The sequence below is a fragment of the Varanus komodoensis genome, unplaced genomic scaffold (genome assembly GCF_004798865.1).
Source record: "Varanus komodoensis strain SLA01 unplaced genomic scaffold, ASM479886v1 scaffold58, whole genome shotgun sequence".
NCBI classification, from domain to species: Eukaryota; Metazoa; Chordata; class Lepidosauria; order Squamata; family Varanidae; genus Varanus; species Varanus komodoensis.
Genome location: NW_025336197.1, coordinates 3234680 through 3250331, shown reverse-complemented (window position 1 = coordinate 3250331; position 15652 = coordinate 3234680). Strand labels below are relative to the sequence as shown.

At 42.5% G+C, this 15652-nt stretch overlaps 1 protein-coding gene across 1 annotated transcript in view; it reads left to right on the top strand.

Annotated features, from left to right (window-relative positions):
- The first annotated feature begins 1001 nt into the window (after positions 1–1001).
- THRB (thyroid hormone receptor beta) overlaps positions 1002–15652 on the top strand; it is a 157886-nt gene continuing 143235 nt past the window's right edge. Inside the window, exon 1 of the mRNA XM_044449431.1 lies at positions 1002–1087. The gene's annotated coding sequence lies outside the window, so the exon portion shown is untranslated. The remainder of the gene's footprint in view (positions 1088–15652) is intronic.

Below are 15652 nucleotides of genomic sequence, written 5' to 3'. Positions count from 1 at the left end.
GGTGGCTTTACCTATGGTGAATTTCCCCTTTCCCATATGCTGATAAGCTCTGTCCCCATTACTACCACTGGAGTGTAAGCTACTGTTGTTTTGAACTGCTTTTCTAAAAGTAAAATTAAGACAGAGAACAGGGTTGGAATTTAAGCTTCCCCACCCTTCCACAATTTCCCGGGGGTGGAAGATTTTCCCTTATTGCAGCAATAATAATAGCAAAAAAGAAAACAGATTTTTAAAAAGCACCTTTCCCCTAGAAATTGGAGAGCAGCCCAGGTTTCCTGGGAGCGTTTCGGAAGTGCTGAGCTAGCGCCTTCACAAGGGAAGCTCTGCCCTGGCAGGATGGGGCGCGGGACGGGTGACTTGAGGAATGAGCAGGGAGAACGAGCGCCTTAGGGCAGCAGCACCCCAGTGCACCCCAGGGGTGTGTGCCCTCCTTGGTGAGCGGGTATCTCCCAGTCGATCGCCACTTGCTGGGCATTGCCAAAAGCACTCGTGGGCCCGTGGAGAGAGGAGGCGTGGGGAGAAGAGCTGAGAGAGAGAGAGAGGTACGTATGTTGCAGGCTTTGAACGCTACCCTTTGCTCCGCGTTGCTGCCACAAGGGGAGAAAGCGGGGCAACAGCGCCGAGTTGGGAGGGCGGTAAGTTAGCAAAGCAGAGGCGTTCTGGAGGGCACGATCCACGCGCCCCTCTGGCAGCTGCGTGCCCTGTACGCGCCGGACTCTCCCGCACTCTCTCGTGTGCGCGCGTGTCTCCCGCCTTGCGCACTCGCGTCGCCTGCTTTTCCTCCAGTCCTCGCGGGGCGAGCACTGAGTTCTTGCCTCTGCGCCTCGGGCTCCCAGTGGGGCGCGGAGGGGAGGAGGAGGGGGAGAAACCAGGTCACCAGCGCCTAGACAGACAAACCGGTTGGGAAGTGGCACGGAGGGACTGCCTGCCTGACTCAGGTACTGGCCGTCAGGCGGGGACGGGGGAAAGCGCACTTCCCTCTCCTCGCCTCCCCCCCCCGCCGAGCATTATCGCACCTTTGATAAGAAGAAGCTCCAAGCGGCGGCGCTGTCCAGAAGCCTCGCTCGCGGCCGCGGGCTCGTTTGCGGTGAGTGCCTGGGACGGTGGGGTCCCAGCAAGTGACCCGGGCGGCGGACGGTGTCATCGCACAAGTGACCCAAGGGCTCCCGGGCGGGACTTGCTGGCTGGACTTGGCCAGGGGAGCAGCAGTGGGCAGATGTTTGCAGAGACGGTGTATTTTTAGACCCCGCTTGGCTTCGATCGTCTGAAATGCCTAACCTGGTCCCTCCGTAGAGTCGGGGTGCGTGCGCGTGCCTGCGAGGGTCGGAGGGGGGTTGCTAGGAGGATGCCTTCGCGTTTGCCCAGCGTTGCGGTCGTGTCCTAGACCCGAAAGGGGGCAAGAGAGCTCTGTTTTCTTCCTGTATGTTAGGATCGTATGCGGGGGGGGGGGGGGGGGGGCGCGGGGGGGCCTTCTCCCTCCCTCCCCCTCTCTCCCTCTCTCTCTCTCTCTCTCTCTCTCTCTCTCTCTCTCTCTCTCTCTCTCTCTCTCTCTCTCGTGTGCTCTGAGTGTTTATTTTTATTTTTCAAGCAGCCAAGCGGGGGTTTCCAACGCAGCGCTTGACAGAGCCAGAGCATTTTATTATAGGGCTTTCAGCTGTATTAAAAATACATGCTGCTGCTGCTGCTGCTGCTGCTGTTGTTGTTATTGTTATGAATGGGGGGGGGGGGCGCGCGCTAAGGTTTGATGGCTCAGCACAGCGTGTGCTCAGTTGTTGACAAAAATCTGCGGTCTTCTATTTTTTTTTTTTAAATGTCTTTGGCATAGTTTGTGCGGGCGCGATGCACGGAGCCCGAGTGGAAGTTTCCATGATGAGTAAGTTATGAGACAAGCGATCCTAGAGGAAGATGTTCGCGACAACTCGCGGGAAAACGGATTAGCGGGCTAGAGAAGTGCTGAGATGATTAGGGGAGACTGCGAAGTCGGGCGTGGGTGTGTAGGAGACGCCTCAGAAAGATGGAGGCTTTAAAAAAAAACAAAAAAGCCTTGACGTGTGTTTGTCAATTGCAGTCCTAAATGATTACTTTCTTGGAAAATGGATCCTCTGAAGACTTCTTTCTCTAACAATTCCAAATAAATAAGTAGAAATTTTATACTCTGTGAAAGCAAGAAAAAGTTTAAACTAAATAAATAGCTAAGTTAAACAAGCACGGAGAGGGAGAAATACAAATGTATTATTATTCATAATATTTATGCAATTTTATACCCCACTTTAAAATAATCCCTGGGGTGGCTTGAAATGAAATACCATTTATTTAAAAATAATGCAATGTAACGTATTATATCTTGTCCTCCATATGGTAGTGTTGTGTAGTGGTTAGTGTTGAACTGGGGAGACTTGCGTTCAAGTTCCTGTTCCTTCACGAAGTACATTGGATAAATCTTGGGCTAATGCTTGCATTTCAGTCTCACCTACCTCAAAGGGCTGTTGTGATTATAAAATGGGAGGGGGTCAGGAAACAGTGTGTGCTGTCTTGAGCTTCTTGGATGAAAGACAAGATAGAAATATCCTCCCTCCCTTTTATTCTCCAAATAACCAGTAAGATAGGTGAGTCTGAGATGCAGTGGTTGGTCCAGGATCATCACCTGCTAAATGCACTAGACATAGTGTCTCCCCACGTCTTAGCCAACACTGACCAGTCTAGCACCCTGGTGCTTGACCTTAAAAAGCAGAGAATTAAAGGTGACAAACAGGTTCTGAATTAACAAATGCATCTCTCCTGTTTTTTGTCTTGTATTTTTCCTCTTTTGGTTACTGCAGAAGTCAAACCATGTGATTTTAATTAATCATTCTCCTGATAACATCTGTCTAGCTACTGCTTGCTTTCTAAGAAAAAAGCTGCTCTTCCTGAAATTGTCCTCTCTTCTCAGACACTTTGTCCTGGTCCACCCTTCCCCGATATGTGGTTCATGGATAACTCTGTGAGGAGGAGAAGTATTTAAAGCCTGCGCAGGGACAATCTCTTCTTTGCCAGTATGCTAGGCCTCACTAGAGAACTGTTTCTTGGCTTGAGGGTCCACTCTGCAAACTTAAAATATAGTTCCATTCTGTACATGCCTACCCAGAAGTAAGTCTTACTGAATTCAATGGAACTTATTGCTAGGTTAGTGTGTACAAGATTGCAGCTTTAGTAATGCTTCTCCCTTCCTAGAGTAATCTGGGAACAGTGACTACAGAAGACACTGTAGGAAAAGGCAAAATGGTACCGCTTGTTTGCTACCAACAGAATCCAGCCAGTTTGGCAGTGGCATCTTTAGTACTGGTACGGTTCAACATCATCAAGCTCATCTGAGGGCAGCAAGCTCACTTGGGGGGGCACAGGGTAGGCTGCCAAGAATGTACGGCTCTGTCCAGAAATTGCTTTACCCTGTCTAATGGTAGAGCAGTCCCTGATACCTAGCCATTTCAAACCATACTCTCACCACTCTCACAAAAATACAATTTCTAGGATTCTTTGGGGGCAGCCATGACAGTTAAGGTGGCAATGTAACACTTGTAAAATTGATAGATCCTAATGAGTTTAAGCTCTGTATCTCTTGAGATAGATTAATCCCACAAGTTTATGTTTCTAAACTCATTGTAAGGCCTTCCAATTAAATCCTGGGAATTCAGGTTGCCGAGGGTATTGTAAATTTTCTGAGCAGAAATTCCTAGAACTGCAGTTGTTTGCCAGAAGAGAATGGCTGTTAAATTAATTGACATCTGAAGTGCAGATGTGCCTTTTGTAAAGAAGCTGCAACACTTACCCAGACTGACAATTTGTGTTATAAAAATGAACCAGGCCCACTGAGAAGAAAAAAGGCCAAAGTCTTCAGCATCTGCTATCAAATAGCAGTTTAATTATTGCAAAAACATACTTTATGCATAAATAGTAATTAATAGTTCTATCATGGGATCATAGAATTGAAAGGGAACCTGAAGGTCATCTATACAGCCCCTATCTCATGCAGGAATTTTGCAACTATAGCAATGCTGAGAGATGGCCATCTGGTTTCTATTTATATATTTCTTGATCCATTTGCTCCTGAGAACATGCCTCCTCCCATTCCACTGCTGATGGTGAATAGATTTTCCTATAGGATTATTTGCATAATCCTGTAACATGCTAGTGATACCACATGTGCTACCATGTCACATGGGTGGATAACACTCCTCCCTCTTGGTGATCTCCAGTTGTTTTGGGCAACAGCTCCCAGCTTTCCTCTCTATTGATCAAACTGGCTGAGGCTGATGGGAATTGAAATCCAAAACATCTAGGAGCAACCTGGTTGGAGAAGACTGGCATGCCTGAACAGAAATAGCATGGAAACACTCTGTCAGGCTGTGATATCTATGTTAGAGCATGGAGTGACAATGAGTTCAGTAAGTATATGCCAAGCTGATACTGGGTCAGCTTCTTTACTTTTTCTTTTTTAGTAGAGACAGTAATTGGAGCAGTGTACCAAAAGGAACTGTGGCAAAAACAAACCAAGAAGAAGAAGGAGGAGGAGGAGGAGGAGGAGGAGGAGGAGGAATTCAACTTTGCATTTGCTGATTTACATATGCTCTGACTTCTGTGTGTCTTTAAAGAACACTTTTTGTAAGGTTGCTGCTATTTGTAGAAAGGGGGTTTTTGATTTCAGAGAAAAAACCCCAGGCAGGAAAATTCAAGGAAGGGAGGGGGAGTTTTAGGTGAAACTCATGTGGGCAAAAAAGGCAGTTCATCCAGGGAGATCAGATTCAATAGAAATAATCAGGCTGCGGGTACCTTTTTCAGAACTGCTGTTCGACAGCAGGATGGCAGAGCAAATGAGCTCCCACGGACTCTGGAGACCAGATGCAACATTTAGGGCTCTAGCCCTAATGGGTTGCCTTCTAACACCAGCTTTGGTATTAATGCTCAAATGCCATTGATTTTTTTTCCTATCATGACATATTTTTATTTTTCAAGATAACATTGAATATTATCTAGCCTCACCTTAGGGATTTATTTCTGTATGTTATGCTTGCTCACTATATAAAATTAGAATAAAGGGGACTGGCAGCCATCCTTGAAGCATACATTATGTGAAAAGGGCAGTGGAAATGTTTCACAGATCAAGGCTTGGTCTTGCAGCCGGATGGAATGGGTGCAGAAATGATCCCCAGAAGGGAAGTGGCTGTGATAATATACAGCACTGTGTGTTAAACAAACTTTTAAAAAGTCTACTCAGGGCTCAGAGATGTGCGACTGACAACAGGGGACACTGTGCCTTTTATTTAGTCATAAAGCCAGCATTTAATTGACCAGAGCAAAACAAGATTCCTCAGGGTAGGTCTGATCCTGTGGTTAGAAGATTTTGGAGATCAGCTCATCAACTTCCTGGCAACACGCCTTCTCAAATACAGTCTGGGAAAGATGATGGGAAAATGTAGTTGAGTTTTGCTAGCTTGTGCAGCTTTTGGACTCTGCTTGTAGTCATTGAAAGCCAGTTTTAGTCATGTTTTTTGTGCTGTGGCAGCCTCTTTACTAACATCTGGCTGGAAATCATTAGGTCTTGCTTTGGTTTGCCCTTTTAGGCTACAATCTATTTGCTCCATAGCTGTCCCCTTGATTTTTATGGGTGGTTCCTGGAGTAAATAGCTACTTCCTAGTAGCCCTTGTTCAACACACATTGATTTGAACTTCATGCATAATTGTTTATAGTAAACACCTCTTGCTGTTCCTTCCTCCTCCTATTCACATTTTCTCAACTTTGCATTGTGCACTGGCTGAACTGAGTATCAACAAAATGCTTCATTTGTTCCATTGTGGGAGGGGGACTAGACATTGTAATTTTTGAAATTTGGTGCAAAGTTTTGACTTGTGGCAAGGAGTGAAATCCACATTGATACGTGGACCATTGGAGTTAAAAGGAAGTAGGAATAGGGGCTAGAAAAAAAGGCAATGGACAAATAATGGTTTGTTTGTTTTTTCAAGCAGGCCTTTGTTCAAGCTGGCCTGTTGTTTTATTCTCTTATTGTTATATTTTTGTATGTGTTATATTACTGTTTCAATCAAGTATTAATTGGTTTTTTTAAAAAGTAGATACGATCATTCTATGATTGTAAGCTGCCTTGAGTGCCATTTCCTTTGTGGGATAAAGTGGGGTACCAAACAAATAACTGCAGCCAGCAGCTTTAGACAAGCCTTTTCTCCTATGTCATCACTGCTACTAATTACTCAAATCTAAAGAGCAAAATGTGAGATAGTCTGAATTTTCTTATACTTTGAATGACTGTTCTAAGTCAGAGAGGCCTACTTGGAAACAAACCATAAACTCACATCTTTCATGCTGTGTGGGTTGTTGGCCAAGCCAGTTGAGTTTCACCAAGACTTAGTAACAAATGAGAAGTCATAAAACATGTGCCACAATGTTCCATTGCAAATTGCAGGGGAAACTTGCTAGTGGTGGAGAAGCTAACTTTCAGGTTAGTGTTTCCAGAATTACAGACTCCTGACTAGCTTCTGAGGAATATCAGGTTTTCTTAAAACACAGTTTGACAAATACTAGGGCAGGCAGTAGGCTTCTGAAGGAAAAGGCTCTCTGAAAATGTGTACTTGGAACACTTTTCTTTTGTATGGAGCATTGCTATTTGGTGTTCCCCAGAGAGCCATCCTTAAAAGCCAATATACATGTTATTTTTCTGCTTCTTTAGTACAGGCATTAATGTACTGCCTTGGGATTTTCCTCAGACTTCAGGCCTCATAATAAATCCAGCAGCTTAGCATGTTTGCTAGTGAGGTAACATATTGAAATAATAACGTGCTTATTATAAAATGAGTGCAAACAGAGAAATTTAGAAGAAACTTAAATTTCAAATAAGGAGGCCATACTACTTTTTGGGAAGATTGGTGATCTGGTTGGAAATTTGGCACCACTATTGCCTGGGAGTTGTTCTTTCCCTGATGAATCAAGGTTTATAGTTCAGGTTCTTCTTGGACCTGGTGTTCTCTATAGAGGTATAGAATGGGTGCCAGTTACAAAATTTGGAAATTGCAGTCCTATGTAAAGACAGAGGACTTGACCTTTGTTACGTATGAACTGGTCACATTTAGGATTGGCTGCTACATTGCTCTCTCTACATAGGACTATCTTTAAATATAGTCTGGAAATGTCAGTTGTCGAACATCAAAAGAGCTTCGGCTATTGGGCAGTATAAAACTGAGATGAATAAATAAAGTGGTACAAAATTCAACCATAAAAATCCTGTCATAGTTGGACTGGGTTGGAGCCTATCATGCCCATTTTATTGGCTACCCTTTCATTTTTTGGCTTCATTTAAAGTCCTGGTGTTAGCCTTTGACAGCCTGAATGGGCCAGGATCAGGTTATCTAAATTACTGCCATATTAAACCAATATCAAACTTCCCGGGCCCTAAGACTGGCATCAGGGTCTTCCACTAAATTTGATTAGGTTGGAACGAATGGGGCCTTTTTAGTGGAAGAAATGTTAACTCTGTTTTAACTTGTAGAATTTTCTTTCCAGAGAATTCTTCTTGGCTCTTACATGGCCCCTAAAGTCCTTGAAAAAGTGCAAAGCTTTTCACCGATTTCATTGCTGGTTCACTTTATAAATCCTTAATCTGATGTTATTTTTATTATGCTTGTGCAGTTGTTCTGTTTTAACATTTTAATTGTAATTTGTATTACTAGGGCTTATTATAAAAGGGTTGGTTGAAATATGTTAAATAATGAGATAAATTGAGCAATTCTGGTCCCCAGATCTGTTGACTGGCAGGGGTTAGAACTGGGAGGAAGTACCCTGTGCTGCCATGAAACAAATTCTTCTGGCAAGGGGAGTTGGTCTGCCTTGATCTTACCAGCTGCGCCCAAAAAAAGTTTTGTGAGTGTAAATATGCTGCCAGCAGAAATACCGAAGAGTTTCAAATCAGGGCCTTTAGGTATGCCAGCCTGTCGCTGATTTGCATGCACTGGTTTCGGGGAAGAGGAATTTCCCCAAAATGAGATTCGTCATGCTAAAAGAAGAAGCACCCCCCACCCAGCCCAGATGCGCAACTTCCTATTGGATCCAGGCAGGCTGTGTGGATGGTGGGTGTTCCATACAGTAATAAATGTCCCTTAAGCATACAGTCTCTGCACATTAGACAGAAAAACATCCTGCAACTCCCGGTGTGACCCAGCCAGTCATTCTGGGAATAGTAGGATGCTTTTGGTCTAAATATGCAGATGATTGTTTCATAAATTATCTTAATAGTATAGAATTGAATCCAGAGTAAGGGGGTCATGCTTAGCATCCATTTGTTTTTAGTGCAATAAATGCACAGCTGGTAACCAGTATTTTATCTGGAAAGTCCAGTTGTCTTCATTCATGAATATATCTAAAATCAAATCTTTCAACTTTGATCCAAATATTGTTATATCACATGCATTAACCATCATCCAGAGCATTTTATTTAGTCATTTAATATTGGTGTGCTGTCAAAAAGGCTCTTGTGGAGACCTTCCATGTGGTAATGAATGAATGCCTCAATTGTCATAGTAGTGTAAGTTAACTATGACAAGTGAGTGAGCAGACAAAGAGCTTTGATTTGCTTCCTCAAAGGAACTTGGATTGAAGATCTGTCCAGTGCTTAGCAGTTATTTCTCCACATCAGCATTGTTAGCTGTCATATTGCAATTAAAAAGACCACCAAGCTAGTTGGGACACTAGCTTAAAACAATTTACATTTCTTAGTTTTAGAATAGCAAAACTAATTATAGGGTGAATTATTAAAATACTTCTGTATATGGGATTCCAAAATTTAGAGTAACGATCCTGCTATGTGAGAAGTATAGGTCTTTGCCACCTCCTGCAGGAAAATTATTGTTTCAGATTAGACTTGGACCAGGTACTCCTTCAAATAAAGCAGGGGCTGTTGGATCTCTTTCACCCCGAGGACTGAATTATATTTTGGAGAAGCTCTCAAGGGTTTCAGAACAGTGGTAGGGGCAGCTGTAATGTTGTAGAAAGAGGTAGGGACAAGAGATGGTGCATGTTCATCAGGAGAACCCCAGAGGGCCAGATTTCTTTCCCAAGTGAAACCAATGTTAGGTGAACATCTCAGGGACCACAGAAAGGTTTAAGGAGACCACCTTGGGTTCTGATCTTGGAAGGGGATAGGACCCTCCTGGAGACACTGCCCTGGCTGTTTCTTTGAAGTTAGAAAGGTGACATTGAAAGAGAAAGAGGAAAGGAGGTATTCTGGTGGATGGGGTGGGTGTGGGAGGAGACGACCAGATAGACCACGTTCTCCTGGGCCTCCTCCAAAACATACTTGCTGGATGGGCACAAAAGACTGTATGGGCAGAATCTTGAGGTCCAAGTGTGGGGCAGTGGTCCTTCTACTCTTCTCGCTTCAACCCAGAAAGTCACAGGAATATTGGAAGACCCCAGGTTTAGAGGTTTCAAGACTTAGAGGCCATGGCCAACTAGGGCTTCAAGCCCCAGTGTTCACAGTTTGCACCTGTAGTTTCAGAAGAAATAATAAGTGTGCCAGTTGGCAATCTGGCAGCCATACTAAACCCTCAAATCTTTTAATGTGGATGGTTTTCAAACAAAGATAATCAACGGTGTGAAAAGAAGCTGGGAGAACAGAGAATATAGCTTGCCTCAAAACTTCTTTCTGTCCATAGATGTTATTAGAAGTTGGCTGCTTTGGAAAGGAACATATGAGGCTCAGTTCATTTGGAGATAAGTTGAACAAGTTTTAAAATAATGGCAGCACTTGTTAATGCATTGTTGAAAACATGATGAGTCAACACCATATTTTTAACACTGGTTCACAGCATCAGAATATTTGTCTCAGCTTCTAAAACAGCTATGGCATGGACCCGTGATATAGGGTGCTTATTTAGAACAAAAGTGAACATGTGAATGGAGCGTGCAACTTTGTAAGGACCGCAAATATTTAGTTTACTTTATTGCTTGAGACCCAAGCAGGCTTTTGCATATACAACAGAAAAGAAACACAAAGCAGGAAGGACAGGGAAAACAAGAAAAGACAGTAGGCAGCACAACCCATAGAGACTACTCATAAATGTCTGAACTTGGAGGATTATGGGAAACATAATGTGGAGCTGAAGGTCATCACTGTGCTTCTCCCACCATGCAAAATGTGCCTTGTAAAATACTTAGATGGCTGAGTTGTGCTGTCTGTTTGGTGACAGAGCAGGAGGAGAGAAGGTAGAGGTGCAGCCAGGATATGTCCTCCCTCCCCATCACAGCCAGGACTGCTCTCTAAGGTTGGAAAAGTGAGTAAAAGAGAAAGAGCCAGTGTGATGTAGTGGTTAGGAGTGCAGGATTGGGACTTAGCCGATCTGGTCCTGGTGCCCACTCAGCCATGGAACTCGCTGGGTGATTTTGGGCCAGTCACAGACTCTCAGCCCAACCTAACTCACAGGGCTGTTGTTGTGAGGATAAGATTGAGAGGAGGAGAGTTATGTAAGCTACTCTGAGCTCCTTGAAGGGGGAAAAGGTGAGATATAAATATAATAAACAAATCCATTTGTGGAATAAGCATTATAAAAAGGATTAAAATAGCCCAGTAGGCTATACCACCCCTACTCTGAAAGTATTCTGAGTACCTGTTTAAGTACAATCTTAATAAAATCACTCTGGAAAAAAATCCATTGGGTTGGCTGCCATCCAGGCATTCTTCCTGGCCCTCGCTTTCTGTGGAGGACAGAACTCTTTGTATGTCATGTGGCCTGCTGTACCCTTGCTAAGCTAGCCTGCTGCTTCAGTACAGTGGAGGACAGTGTCCTATCACTAGCATTCAAGTAATATTGAACTATTGGTTTAGTTAGCTTCTGCACATGGAAATTGTATTGTAAGCCACCTGGAAAGGTCTCAGCAATTATAGGCAGTCTATAAATCCATGTATAAATAAATAAATGGGAGTGAGGGATAATATCTTGTCCATTGCCTCAGGGAACAAAAGGTCCTGACCATAGCTGGCATCAAGGGAAGGCATGTTGGGTACCTGTTGAGGACCCACACCTTGACAAGGGCTCATTGACAAGAGCTTCCTGCACTTATTCCTCATTTTCACCTTTGGCACCTGATTGTTCACCTGTGTCCTGCTATGGCCCAGATAGCAGCAATGGTAAGATTGAAGAGTAGTAGATGAAATAGTTGCTAGAGACCATGGTGGTGAAAAGGTAGACTTTCTCAGGATGTCTTCTCCAAGGGCCTTCAGAAACATGGGAACAACAGCACTGTTCTTGAGCCAGCCCAGTTGCCCATGTCATAGTTGCATAATAGTTTTAGGCATGAGATCTTGTTTTTAAAATATATTTGGGAGATTCAGTGTACACATGAAGCATTCTGTAGTGGCAATAATTTTCTTTCCCTTATTTCAGTGTTCTGATTCTGGACCAGTATACATATATTAAAGGTTACAGCCCATTTTACTTTGCTCCAAAAGATGTATTCTTTTCTCGAATGGTGTCCACTAAAATTTTGAAAGTATTCTCTGCAAAATAATTTCCTCTTGAGCAAATTCATATTGTGCTAAAATTTGAACAGTACTGTGCTGAAGAGGCAAGGATGCAGCTCTTTGCATATTTAGACAGAAAAAAGTTCTGCAGTGCAAGCTGGAGAATGTGGGGAATGCCGGGGGTTGTAGGACCTTTTTTTCTGTCTAAACATGCCTAGGATTGCACCTTTAATGTAGAAGTGCTTAAGAAAGTAGAATAGTAATGGTGTTTGTTATTTTTCTTGTCTGAGCCAGTTAGTTTTTACAGAACAGTATTATTTCACCCTCAAGAGCTAATAATTGACAATCTCTTTCATTTAAAGTGAGCAAGTACTTGAAAACCATTAGCCATCTGGGGCTTCTATGCATGTGCACATAACTCTTGCATAAACAGGGAGCCCTCTTACATCAGCCAGGTATTTGTCTATCTAGCCTGGTAATGCCTACTCTGACTGGCAGTGGTTGTTCAGGGTCTTGGGCTTCTGTCCTCCCACCTCTTGGTAGTAGATCTATCTAGAGATGCTAGTTAATGCAACCTGGCCATGTCTACATGCAAAGCATGTGTTCATCTGTGTGAAGTTGTTCCCTAACACTGGTATTTATCATTTATGTCTTTGTTACATTTTATACTGCATTTCAAACCATAAAAGCCAATGTAGAAGTTTTAAACTGCAAATACACAAATAACAATTGCCCATCAGAACTGTGCCAGTGGTGCAAATATTTCAAATGTGGCACTGTGCCACATTTAAAACAGAAATTGAAAACCTCAAATGCCAGTGTGTTTGGGGGGGGGGGTGTAACTCTTCACAGAAGAAAGAGCACAACTTATATGGCAGGTGAACCTCTCTGGGAAGCTCCTGAGGTCAGGAAAGTAATAGGAGAGAGGGGGTGACTTGGGAGCCCAGGAGACATGGTATCTGGGGATTCCTTCCAGCCTCCTTCCTTTCCCTTTGAAACACCATCTACTAGATGGCTGAAAACTGCTACCTGAGAAATTCAGAGTGGATAGGTGAAATATGCCAATCTTCTTGCTCAGCACATGAACTTCCAAGTTTGGGGACTTGTGCTCATCTTCATAGACTGTGTCCTTAAACTGGCTATCTCTTTTAGATGACACTGCATCCCTGAGGCATTTTATCATACTATTGGTGTGGCTGGAGACTGTAAAATAATGGGCATGTTTGGATGTTACCTTAAATCTGTAGATGTGGGGAGGTAGGTTTGACTACCAATAGTGCACAATGGAGGTAGCTCCCCCATGCACCACTGACAGCTCTTCCAAGGGGACGTTGCCCTGCAGACCTGCGCAAGTTTACTTTTCACTTTCATGGTAGCTTTCTCCCATTAGAGTGAATGGGTTCAATTTCTTCCAGCAGCACCCCTCTCCTTCCCAGGAGATTCTATAAAACAAAAGCCAAATGTACATATAAGAATACCTCCCCACCGCAGACATGGCATTTGCTTTGTTATAATGGTGACAATCACATTATGACAACCAATAATTTAACAACCTATCATGTATAAACTTGGCCTTTGTTAGAAGTAGAAATCAAGAATAAAAAGCAGGGGCAGACAAGGATGGTCAACATTTCTTCTTTTTCTTTTTTTAGCATATGAATTTATCAAGTATAGAAAGCTGTATCTTGGAAAGTCAGTTGGCTTCTGGTTGGAGTGAAGTTAGTACTTTCCAGATTCTGTAGTATGAACAACTTTAGATTGCACTAAATTACAGAGCTGGAAAGGGCCAGAAGGTCCTCAGGTCCAACCCCGTCCTCAGTGCAGTACTTGCAGCTAAACTGTCCTCAGACATCTGTCCAGTTGCATCTTGAATGCAAGTTGCATCTTGGATGCTTGATTTTAGTATAAAAGTCCTTTTGAAGTTTGGATGAATATCTAATCTTCTTTCAAAAAAGTACCTAATTAAAAAATAGTTACAATTGTCTTTTAGTTCATGATTTTTCCATTTGTCTGCTATAGTTGCCATTATGACAGAGCTCTTCAGTGCCGGCAATAACTTCTGTAAATTAATGTTATGTGATAACACAAAGTCAGTGTGCTCTATGCTGGAAGCATATGCTAACACGGTATTCTTGTTCACATGTCACAGTGCAGCTTGGTGTGGATTATGTAACCTGTCACAAGACATGGTACAAGTAGTCCCCAAACTACACGTCCAACACTCAGGTGTTGTATCACAGACTGTTCTAGGATGATGAGTGGGTTACAATTTTCACACAACACCCCCGCCCCCTGTTCACCTGGGTTATGCAACACAACTCCCAAGTGCGAGTTGGATAAGCAGAGCGGCAGCTGCACTTCCTCTGCACATGTTGAAGGCTCCCCATTGGTTCAACAAACCACAGAGTACAGTTCCATCATGGAAATTGGCACATTGTCCTTACTTGAATAACATGGGATATGGGCCAAGAGAGCAAATTTTATTTTATTTTATTTTCATACTGCCCAATAGCCAAAGCTCTCTGGGAGCTGAACAGCAATTAAATCATAACACACAAATGCCCTGGGAGATCATGCAATTCCAATCTGATGTCGCATGATTTCATCATTAGGCCAAAGGTGTCAATTTCAAACTTACATGATGCAAATGTTGGAAGTGGGCCTGGAAGAAAAAAGACAAAAACAGATCATTTTCTGAATGGGCGAAAATGAAAATGGGTAAGGGTTTTTTTTTTTTTTTTTGGTCAGCCCTACCAATAACTCAAATACTAGCAGTACAAGTACTTACCAAAACATACAATACATCATGGTTTAAATCCTTTCAGTCTTGAAAGTCATACTGTAGGGATTTATTTATTAGCTTCATAAACTGTTTCCGTAGCCCTGTAGGGTTCTCTGGACAGTGTACAATATAATAATAAAAACCAATAATAAAAACCAGATAAAATACATATTATAGTACAATTACAACTACTACATAGATCATTGACTTAAAATTAGTCAGATACAGTGGTAATAAAACCATAATTAAAATTCCTAAAAATATAAAATCAATTCAATACAATGCACATGGTAGGCATGTCATAAGTGGAGCCGACTGGAGCCCGGGAGGCCCCTTCTGACTCGCTCTGTTTCTATGTTTCTATTCATACTTTAAAATATCTGGAAAATATGAATGTCTTTACCTGGTACCAGAACAATAATAATGAAAGTGCCAGGTGTAAGCCTTTCTACAGGAATACATTACTCTTTCAGTTTACTGTTCCATGTACATACTGTAAGCAATTGCATGGTAAACACTATTTATTTATTCATTCATTCATACATACATACACGCATTTATAGGCATTTATAGGCTGCCTATAACTGCTGAGGCCTTCCTAGGCAGCTTACAATACATTAAATATATTGAAACACATTAAAAACCTATTAAATCACTAACAAATCAAAACATCTATGATAACAGTATTAAAAGGACCACAGCATCCAAGGCCTAAATGTTAAAAATGTCTTTATAGGTATGTCTAAGAAGACCTTAGAGCAGCCTTACCAAACCTAGTGCCCTCCAGATTTTTTGGATTACAACCTCCATTCTTCTTCCTTTTATTTTTCGGATATTACATTTGTGTAGCACCTCTCTTCCTCTTGCAAGAAACTGGTCCCTGGACAGGGATGATGAGAGTTGTAGTCAAGCACATCTGGAGGGCACACTGAGCCAATATGTGTCACTGTGAAACACCACATTCTCATCTTGCTTTTTGTGTTCCTCTCAACTTCATAGTCAAGCTGCTCTGTAGGATGCTGACTGAAATCACCACAACAAACATTAAAGAGCACAGAGCTCTTAAAGATGGAGGAATCACTATCTGTCTTTTTGACCTCTTTTCTTTGAAAAAATAGGCTCCCATATGAGCATATCACAAATCGCTCTTGAAACATCTTTCAGACTGAAACGCTTCTTGTAATACCTCATTTCTATATTTCTTGAGTGGGTGTTCAAAGCCCTGCTGAGTGAATTTCAACCAGAAAAGAATACATTCCTAGATGCTTTCATAAACCAAAGCTTATTTTGAGGACGAGATACCAGAATTTCATTTATGCTTGCATTAAGAAAACTGTCATGAGAGAGATGGGCTGATTCTGTCTTAGAGTAT